Source organism: Nelumbo lutea, chromosome 4 (assembly GCF_056320005.1).
Source record: "Nelumbo lutea isolate HS-2025 chromosome 4, American lotus-T2T, whole genome shotgun sequence".
Lineage (NCBI taxonomy): Eukaryota > Viridiplantae > Streptophyta > Magnoliopsida > Proteales > Nelumbonaceae > Nelumbo > Nelumbo lutea.
This window is the reverse complement of record NC_142687.1, coordinates 14,928,987-14,939,773: the sequence shown is the minus strand read 5'-3', so window position 1 is coordinate 14,939,773 and position 10,787 is coordinate 14,928,987.

The following is a 10,787-nucleotide window of genomic DNA, read 5'->3' as shown; positions in this document are numbered from 1 at the left end:
GGAAAAGATAAAACATGAAGCTACTATAATTTTTTTTTCCGAAGTTCTCTTAAATAAAAAGGATAATCAATTAAAATGCTATTGGATGTGTGAAAGCTATTTTAGGAGCAATTGGATAGAAATTGAATAGAATAACCTAGTGGGCACAGGCTTTAATCGGAGGAAAGTTTTTGTAACATGCTCGGAAAAGTACAGATAGGCCAATGAAGAATTCTGATTTCTACTGTAGAGTTATAAATATTCAAAATGGCAATAACCCACGTTCTATGCACCAATTCCTGCCTGTGAACTGACATTAATTCAGAGCTAGCATCTACCTCAACAGTACTTTGAGCATACAAATTCTGACCCTAAGCTGAACCTTCATTTTCTCTTACATGTTTGGGTGGGGGGGTTGAATTGATCAGCTTTTTCATGTCCTTTTCTAAATAAATGTGTGATGCAGTAATGGCACTTTTCTTAATTATTTGGGGAATTCTTGCCCTTCTTTCCTGTGGAAACTCCACTTGAAAGGAAAGATGCTAAAATTAATGAGACAAAAATACCCATTAAACTAGATTTTAGAATCAAGATAGATCAAATATAAAAAATGATGATAGAGAAAACTTGCATAATTTGAAAAGAATGTAGATAAATACAATTACCCAGTAAATACATTTACTTGGATAAATAACTTATAGGGAAAAGAATGAAATGTAAAGTAAAAAATTTAAAATGCTCATATCCACATGATCAATAATTTAAACTTGAAGCTGGAGTAATTGAGAATTGCTGGACAAGAATATGTTACTACGAAAAGGGTAGCCAATAAATTCACAACTTCAAAGTCATATTTAAATTACAAAGACCCTTCCATTATGGGAAATGATAATTACCTCTCCAAACTTTCTTTTGCCACAAAAATCCTTCAGAACTTTTACTTTTAAACAAATACCTCTTGACAGATAAATTAGATGACCGAATGCATTAAATTACCAAAATATTCACCCAAACTTTCTCTATTTTTTCCTTGCCCTTTTCTCTTAAACCCTAATTGACTAAAAAATATCTCCATTTTCTCCAAAGGAAGACAATTAAAATAACAAGAATCATTTCATTGACATAGAAAAACAAGTTTCTTTAAAATTCTTGTTTCATTTCACTGGCATGAAAGTTTATCTTCATATTAAAATATAAAAGTTATCTACTCCTTTCTCCAATAAATTAAGAAAATCCAAACAAAATCTATCAAAAAAGTACCTCCAACATTTCATTTAAATATTGAATCTAACAAAAACTCTACAAGAATCTATTAGAGCAACTGAGAGGATTTCAATATTATATTTAGAAAACTAATTGAATCATAAATCATTCAAATAAGTAAGAAAAAGAATAATTTGAAAATTAAAAAAAAATAAAATAACTGAATAAAAATCCTTTTCAAAGTTAACTGACCAAATTGTATCATAGGGGTATCTGTCGTAAAGCAAAGTTCAGGGGAAAATTATTTATGACCCATAGTAGAACTTCAAGGGTCTTTGTCGCAAATGAAACTATGAAAGTTCAGGGTTTAATCGTCACTTACCCCATATCAGAGGGGTATTTGTAATTTACCCCCTTTACTAGCCCATGTTACCGTAAAATCAAGAAAAAGAAAGGTCGAAAGAGTAATAAGCAATCAGCCATCGTCATCGTATTTCGGCGCCTTTGCCATAAATGGTTTGTGGGCCGTGGCTGGCGATCCATAGAAGAAAGCTTTTACTCTATCTTTGCAAGAGTCGTCAATAATCGTCAATCTTAGGTGGTAAACATCAATCCTTATTTCTTACCAGAAGAAACCAAACCACAAGATGAATAAAAATTTGGCCCAACCTTATAATTACACAACACGTGGCAAAGGCAACAGCTCGGTACAACAGTGTGCCCAAGGCATGAGCACCAAAGGGAGGAACTAACGGTCCGAACTCCCTACCAGCAGTCTGAACTCCCTACTAGGAGCCCAAACTCTCCCTTAGGCCCCGAGCCTCACACAAGGCAACGACCCAAACTGACTCGCCCCACGACAGTTCGGGACACTCCCCTATCCGAACTCAAGACTTCACCTCGTCCACCACTCCAGTACCTTGCCTCCAGGGCGCCAAACTAAACAACCGTACCTCGCCTGACACCAAGGAAGTCCGTACCCAGGGGCGATGCACCTGATTGACCTGGGATCTGACGCTTGATAGCCGCACTCAAACGGCCACCTACCACCGCCACCTGCTACCGCCATCTCCAGTTGCAGAGACGGCTCCGACAAAGAAAGCAGTGGCGGTTCTGTCCTAGCAGAGGTGATGACACCCAAACTGGCAGGAGCACAGAGATAATCATACCTGACCTGACAGAAGCCTCGAAGTGAGTGCACGAAGTGGTTATAAAAGGCTCCCTACCCCCCAAACAAGGTAGGTGAACATTGCGCCATCTAGTTTTATCTTGCCTTTGAGAGAAATACTAACTTGAGCTTCGGAGCAATCTCACCGGGTTCCCCCCGGAGTTCCCTCATCTTCTCCGTTTCAGGTTCCCTGTAGCTCCGTTCAGAGGCAAGGTCGTCGACAGCTAGGACCGGCCGGATTGCGCAACATCAATTGGCACCTTTTGTGGGAACACTTCTAAAAGCCTCCCTCTAAAACTCTCATAACCTCTTCTTCCAAAAACTCCAACACTCATGGCTTCTTCCAGCAATGCTGGATGTGGCATAGAGACGAACACCACCGGGGATCAACTCCAAGTCTCCATGGTGGGCATCGGACAGTTCATCATCCCCCTTCCGGTGGATGGGATCCCCAACTTGAATGTGCTACAAACAGTGGTGCCCGTAAACATTCTTGCCATGAGCGTCCCTCTTCCACTCCTTATCGAAACAAATTTTGTTGAACCAACTGTTGTCCCCCTAGCGACCCACCAGAACCAATTTGACAACCTAATTCAATGCATGCGGGCAATGCAAGCCCAAATGCAACAATTCCAGCAACATCAACTCTAGCAGCACCAAGTACTACACCACCTCTCTCAACACCAATATCAGCAGTAGTTCCCCCAACTACCCCTAAACCAGTCACTGTTTCCACCTCGGCACCATGCTCCAAAGCCAATTAAGGCCTCCCCTCAGGGTGAACGCCCTCACCGAGGAGAAGCCTCCCAACTCCAGAACCCCCTAACAGCAAAGCCTCATCCCCAGGCCGAAAGGAAAGGAAGATCACCCCTGCCTTGTAGCTCGCAGGCAGGTCGAGAACCTCACCTGTAAAGTCAGCACCTCGGCGCTCCAAGCCTGAGTTCCCGCTCATAGAGAATCGATTCAGCGCCGGCAACACAGAGGCCAGCAGCGCCAGTACCAGGCCCACTCAACAACGAAGGCACCGGCGAAGTCGCCGAACTGCCACCCGTGTCCTGCCCGAGCTCAGAGGTAAGGAAGAGACAAGCTCGGATGAGGTAAAAGCTGCCTTAATTCTCTCAGTTCCTTCCCCACTCGCATCAGAACTCCTGGCAATCCCCACCACAGACTTCAAGCTTCCACCTTTGGACAAGTATGATGGGTCCTTTGACCCCAACGACCACGTCGATGCTTTCCAATCCCAAATGCACCTCGCTAGGGCCAGTGAATCATGCATATGCGTGGTCTTTACCACCACCTTCAGGGGGGTTGCCCGCACTTGGTACGGGAACCCAGCCCCCGGGTCGATAAAATGCTGGGCCCAGTTCATGCAGGTCTTCACTGCACAATTTGTCACCAGCAAGCGGTGCCCCAGAACCGAGGAAAGCATCTTTGGAGTAGTCCAGAGGGAAGGAGAATCCATTCGGGGCTACATCAAGCGGTTTAATGAAGCGTGCTTGCAGATATCGCGGTTAGACCCTGCGGTACAGCTCGCGGCGGCCAAGAGAGGAGTAATGCACAAGGAGTTCAAATGGCACATGGTAGCTAGCCAACCCACGACCGTGGCCAAATTCCTCAAGCTCGCAGACAAGTTCATGAGAACAAAGGAAGAGATCAACCAAAACACCGAAGGCGGGGTCGAGAAAAGGAAAAGAGAAGGTGAGCCCTCCAACCCAAGTGACAGAAGAAACCCGGCCCGGGAGGCGAAGCCAAGCCAGCAGTCCCGAGCTCCCTTAGTAGTTCGGACGGATTGCACGCCGTTAAACACGAGGTGGACTGAGATCTTGATGACGATCAAAGATGCCCCATACATAAAGTGGCCACCTCGCCTAAAGGGGAATCCAAACGAGAGAAATAAAAATCTATACTGTAGTTTTCATAGAGATCATGGTCATAGTACCGAACAGTGTAATAATCTCTAGGACGAGATAGAGGGACTCATCCATCGCGGATACTTGAGAAATTTTGTACAACATAACAATAATAATAACAATAAGGCAGGTCGGCAAAGGGAGCACGGAAAGGATGCCCCCGAATCTAGCAGCAGACCAGCCGAAGCATTGCAACGACAGCCTCCGGAAGAGAGGCCAGATCGGGGAACCATCCATGTGATGGTGGGAGGTTCGGTGGTAACAGGGTGTACTTCAGCAGCAGCCCGGACGTCAGTTCGCAAGGCAGCCCGAGAAGGACAGAACCCTCCAAAGAGGTTGAAAACAGAAGAAATGATCTTCTTCGCGGAAGACAATGCGCGAGGTGTCCGCTACCCCCACGATGACGCGCTTGTCATAAAACTAAGGATCAGCGACTTCGAAGTCAGGCGTGTACTTGTGGATTCAGGTAATTCGGTGATCATCCTCTTCAAGTCGGCGCTTGACCAGCTACAGTTGTAGATAAGCGAATTGAAGCCCACAAACACTCCTCTTGTGGGCTTCAGCGGAGAGGAAGTCAGGCCCCTCAGGAAGATAACAGTACCTGTGGAAGTCGACACATGGCCTTGTGCGGTCAGACACAACCACGATTTCCTGGTGGTCGCGACCCCCTCCCCATACAATGCCATAATAGGGCGGCAAATTACGCATATTCTGCGAGCAGTGGTCTCCACCTACTATCTGAAAATGAAGTTCCCCACAGACTTCGGTGTGGGGGTAGCGCGGGGCGACCAACTTGAGTCCCACAAGTGTTACCGCCCTGAAGGGAAAAACCAAGGCAGCCGACGACCTCGAGCTGGAGCAGCCTACGGAGCAGGGCGAGGAATGAGCTTCTACCATAGAGGAAACAGTCGCGATCTCGACCTCGGCTACGGATCCGGCTCGAACGCTACAGATCGGTGCTTCCGTCAAGGAGCCTCTACAAACCGAACTGGTGAGTTTCTTACTTCAAAATTTAGATTTTTTTGCATGGTCCGCGGCCGATATGCCCAGTATTGACCCTGGCCTTATAACTCACAAACTTAATACTGACTCTAAAGTCAGACCCATTAGACAGAAGAAACGCAACTTAGCCCCAGAATGCTGGAGGGCGGTCGACGAGAAGGTCAAAAAGCTCATCGCAGCAGACTTCATAAGGGAAGTTCATTACCCGAGTTGGGTAGCCAACCTGGTACTGGTGAAAAAGGCAAATGGCAAGTGGTGCATGTGCATCGACTACACTGACCTGAACCGAGCTTGCCCGAAAGACTGCTTCCTCCTCCCCAGAATTGACCGCCTAATGTACGCGCCTCGGGACATGAGTTGCTAAGCTTCTTGGATGCCTACTCAGGCTACAACCAAATCAGGATGGACCAGTCCGATGAGGAAAAAACCAGCTTCATAACCGACTTCGGACTGTACTACTACAAGGTCATGCCCTTCGGACTAAAGAATGCTGGGGCGACTTTCCAAATACTTGTAAATAAGCTGTTTCGGCCCTTAATTGCCATGAAAATAGAATGTTATGTAGACGACATGGTCGTCAAGACGCAGTTCTCACAGGAATTAATACAAGACTTAGATTTTGTCTTCCAAATTCTGCGTCGATTTAGATTGAAACTGAACCCCGGCAAATGTGTCTTCGGTCTCACCTCGGGTAAGTTCCTAAGGTAGATTGTCAATCGACGCGGTATTGAGGCCGACCCGAACAAGATAAAGGCCATCCTAGATATGAGACCACCCCAAAAAGTAAAAGAAGTTCAGAGGCTAAACGGCCGCATAGCCGCTTTGAGCCGCTTCATGTCCAAATCGGCAAACCGCTGTCTACCTTTCTTCAAAGCAATCAAAGGCAAAGAGTTCGAATGGACCCGAGACTGCCAGCTCGCGTTCGACAAGCTAAAGAGCTACCTCGCTACTGTGCCAACCTTAGCCAGGCCCGAGGAGGGCAAGGTCTTAGAACTGTACCTCTCGGCAAGCGACAAGGTGGTCAGTTCGGTACTAATAAAAGAAGTAGATCGGGTCTAGTGATCCGTCTATTATGTTAGTAAAATTCTGCATGGAGTAGAGACGAGATACCCGCAGATAGAAAAGTTAGCATACGCACTGGTAATTGCAGTTCGAAAACTCCGCCCATATTTCCAGGCTCACACCGTCATCGTCTTGACTGACAAACGTTTGAGGCAAGTCTTACTCAAGCCCGAGGTTTCCGGTCGGTTGACGAAGTGGGCCATCGAGCTCAACGAGTATGACCTCCAGTATAAGCCATGAACTACCATTAAGTCCCAAGCCTTAGCAGATTTTATCGCCGAGTTCACATTCAGCCTCGAAGCCCCTAGGCTGATTGAGCCCGAGATCCCCAGTTCAGGTGAACCCGGAGCTCCAAGCCAATAGAGTCTGAACCCCGTGAAGTAGCAGCTAGTGTGGCATTTCTCCTAGTTAGGCCAAGCGCGAACTGGGATGAGGAGCCCTAGATCCTTCACGTAGATGGCTCCTCGAACCAGCAGGGCAGCGGGGCTAGAATAGTCCTATGTGGCCCGGGTGGCACGAAATTGGAGTACGCACTACACTTTGAGTTTGCGGCATCCAACAACGAGGCGGAGTACGAGGCACTGATAGCCGGGCTGAACCTAGTGCAAAAGATAAGAGCAAAGCACATAGTTATTTGTAGTGACTCCCAACTTGTGATCAACCAGGTTACGGGCGAATACGAAGCACGTGAGCTCTCTATGATCGCATACTTGGCAAAAGTAAAAGAGGCTCTGCTCAACTTCCAGTCACACTTCATAGGCAAATTCCGAGGTCAGAGAACACTGAGGCCGACGCCCTGTCCCGGTTAGCCAGCATGAGTCACAACACCATGAGAACCGTGTACATAGAGGACTTACCTTGGCCTAGCATTCTCGGTGGGGTAGAGGAGGTCGCTCCCGTCCTTGAAACAGAGCCAAGTTGGATCGACCCACTCGCGAGCTTCTTGCTAGATGGAACCCTCCCTGCGGACCGCAATGCAGCCAAGAGGGTGCAGCGCCAGGCAGCCAAATACGTAATAATAGACGAAGGGTTTACCGACGGTCCTACACGTTCCCCTACCTGCGTTGCTTGTGACCTACCGAAGTTGAGCTCTTACTCCGCGGCACTCATGACGGTCTGTGCGGCGGACACCTGGGGGGCAGAGCCCTCGCCCAAAAGGCACTTCGACAAGGATACTACTGGCCAACGATGAAGGCAGAAGCTGTCGAGCTCATCAAAAAATGCGACAAGTGTCAGAAGCATGCCAATATCCACCATCTACCTGCTGCCAACCTCAAGTAGTTCACCAGTCCATGGCCCTTTGCACAATGGGGCATCGACCTCCTGGGGCCATTCCCGCCAGCAACAGGTGAGAGAAAGTTCCTAGTGGTGGTAGTAGATTACTTCACAAAATGGATAGAAGTTGAACATCTGGCAACAGTTACAGCTCAAAACATATAGAACTTCTTTTGGAAGAACATAGTATGTCATTTCGGGCTACCTCGGGTACTGATCTCCGACAACGACAAGAAGTTCGAGGATATCAAGTTCCAAAAGTGGTGCCAAAATATGGGAATTCGTCAGAACTTCACATCGGTCGCACACCCGCAGGCAAACGGTCAGACAAAAGTAATGAATAGAGCCATCCTCCGCGGATTGAAAGCACAACTAGACCGAGCTAAAGGGTTGTGGGCGGACGAGCTACTAAGTGTTCTATGGGCTCACCGAACTACAGAAAAAACCGCCATGGGAGAGACCCCCTTTAACCTCACCTACGGCACTAAAGCGGTAATCCCAGCGGAAATTGAAATACCTACACTGCGACTAGAAGCATATGACGATCAGACAAACTAAGACAAGTTACGCACTAACCTCGATCTACTGGATGAGTTAAGAGACCTCGCGCACATCCGGACAGTGGCCTACCAGCAAAAAGTAGCTAGGTACTATAATGCCAGAGTAAAGAAGTGAAGCTTCCACATCGGTGACCTAGTTCTCCGTAAGATCATGGTGCCTGAACCCAGCGTGGGCAAACTTGGACCAAATTAGGAAGGGCCCTACAGAGTAAAGAGAGCGCTCGAGGGGGCATATGAGCTCGAAACCTTAGAGGGCAAACAAGTACCCCGAGTGTGGAACATCGTCAACTTAAGGCGATACTACCTATAGACCGCTAAGATGCCAAGCTAACGAAGGAACCTCGACATCAGCAAGCAAAGAAAAGTGTCAGCCAAAGGCTCAGGCAAAACGGAGACCTAAAGTATTAAACATCAAAACAGGTCATGTGAGTGTAGTAACCCGAGCAAGAAACATATCGGGCATATGATCAGTTCGGCAAATACGGTCAGTTCGGGAGAAAGAACAACCAACACTTAACCAAAAGAAAAGTCATTCCATTTCAAAATAAGGGAGTGTACATTTCATGAAAAAAATTACATTTCACAGGCCCGAAGCTACTTCTTCATTATCAGAAGCCACTTCAACAATACCCGAAGGTCCTGCCTCGCCCTCGAAATCTAGCTCACCATCAGCAACGTTGGCCATCTCTTGAGTTATGTGCAAAGTGAATATGGCACTGATATCGAGCTTGGGGTACGTGTTCCAGATCATCCACTGGCTCAGTTTAAAACCCCTTCTATACGAGTCCACCATCAGGTCATCAAAGCGTGGCAAGGTGATGTACTCATCGACGACCTTCTTCTTGGCATCTTCGATGCCTTGAGAAAAGATTTGCGTCCTCTCCCTAATATCCTCCTGAAGGTATTCAACATGATGTTGCAGATCCAGCCTCAGGTTCGCCATGTTCTTCACAACAACCCCCATAGCCTCAGCATCTCTCTGAGACCTCACCTGCTTGGCCATAGTAGCGCGAGCAGCCGCCTCAACAGCACGAGCAGCCGCCTCGGCAGCTCGAGAAGTCACCTCGACAGCACGAAAAGCCTCTTCGGCAGCTCGCGCCTGACTCGAGCTTCTCTCCACCTAGGCCTCCAAGGCATGGATAGAAGAGTTCACCTACCAAAAGGAAAGAACAAGTGATCAAGAGAATGACAACAAGAGGGATAAAAGCAAAGAAGCCCGACAAGAAATCTGACTCACCATCATAGCATGAGTGGCAGCACGACTGACGACCTGGTTTAAAGGAAGATCAGTCCACGCCGCGACCTCCTCGGGGAAGGTGGCCTCCCTACTCTTCTGAAGAGCGTAGTTCGGCGACAACACGCTCCTGAATTCCCCTTGGGCTCCCGAGCCTGAGGGCCCAGCTCGCGTATAAGCAGGTCCAGAGTAAGCGGGAGCACTAGCGTAGGCGGGAGCCCCCGTGTGAGTAGTCTCGGCATAAGGGGCCCCTGCCGCTTCTTGCATTGGAGGAGCCACCTCGGGCTCCCTAGGCGGATCCTCTGACGGGTAGTCTGGTACCTGAGGCTTCGCATCTTGGGGCAGCTCGGCATGAGTCCACTTGGCGACTCGCTTCCTCCTCTTCATGCCTTAAAACAGGTGCCCACCGCGAGTCCTTTCTGAGTCCATCACACCTGCAAAAAAGAGTTCAGAATAAAAAAAAAAACAAAAGAACAAATCAAAACGAGAAACCTCTGAGCAAGGAACCTACTCGAACTCAGGCCGGCCATAATAAGCTTGGCCTCCGTCAGATACTGATGGCATTTTAGCCCTAGTCGTGCCCATTGCCGCATGCCCTTCACCATCTCTTTATCAAGCGTAACACCGGAGTCAGGGGAGGACATCCCCCACCCGTTCTGAAACGGCCACCCTAGTACACTTCGTACCCCGAAGTAGTCCCGCTTCCATGTCGGGACCTTGTTGAGAAGTTCATGTAAGAGCTTAAAACCCGGGCGAGGAGACAGGTAATACGCCCGCCTACACCCGGGAAGGGGACCCGCTTGCTTCTTAAGCATTCAAATAGAAGAGAATATCTCCAAGTCTAAAAGAAAGCCCTGTTTGCAAAATAGGGAGATTGTCCCCACCAAGTTACGAATGGAGTTTGGGTGAAGCTGGCCGACAGTAACGCCGAAGTGGTTCATGACCCCGACAAGAAGGGGGTGGAAAGGCAGTCGCAGCCCCGCAGCGAGCTGCTCCCGGAATATCACGATCTCTTCAGGACCATGTTCCCAAGGAAAGCTACCCGAAGGTATGAAATAGGCGTACTCCCCAGGCAAGTTGTAATAGGTAATAAGGGATTGGAGCCCCTCAGGCGTCATGGTCGAGGGACCAAACTTGTCTAACATCCGACCTTAACGAGAGGTGGACGCCAAACTGCCCAAGGCAGCTTGGCCTACGGGCTCAAACTCTTCCTCAAGTTCTACCTCAGGTTCGCTAAGGCCATTGGGGATGCAACTCGGTTCATAGAATCTGCATCAGACCCACTTGAAGAACCGTCTGAGCTGTCCGAGCTAGACATCGAGGAGAAAAGATGGATTCTAGAAAAGCACTCACCCAGAAAAAGGCTTGAACAGACTACGGGAACTAGAACACGA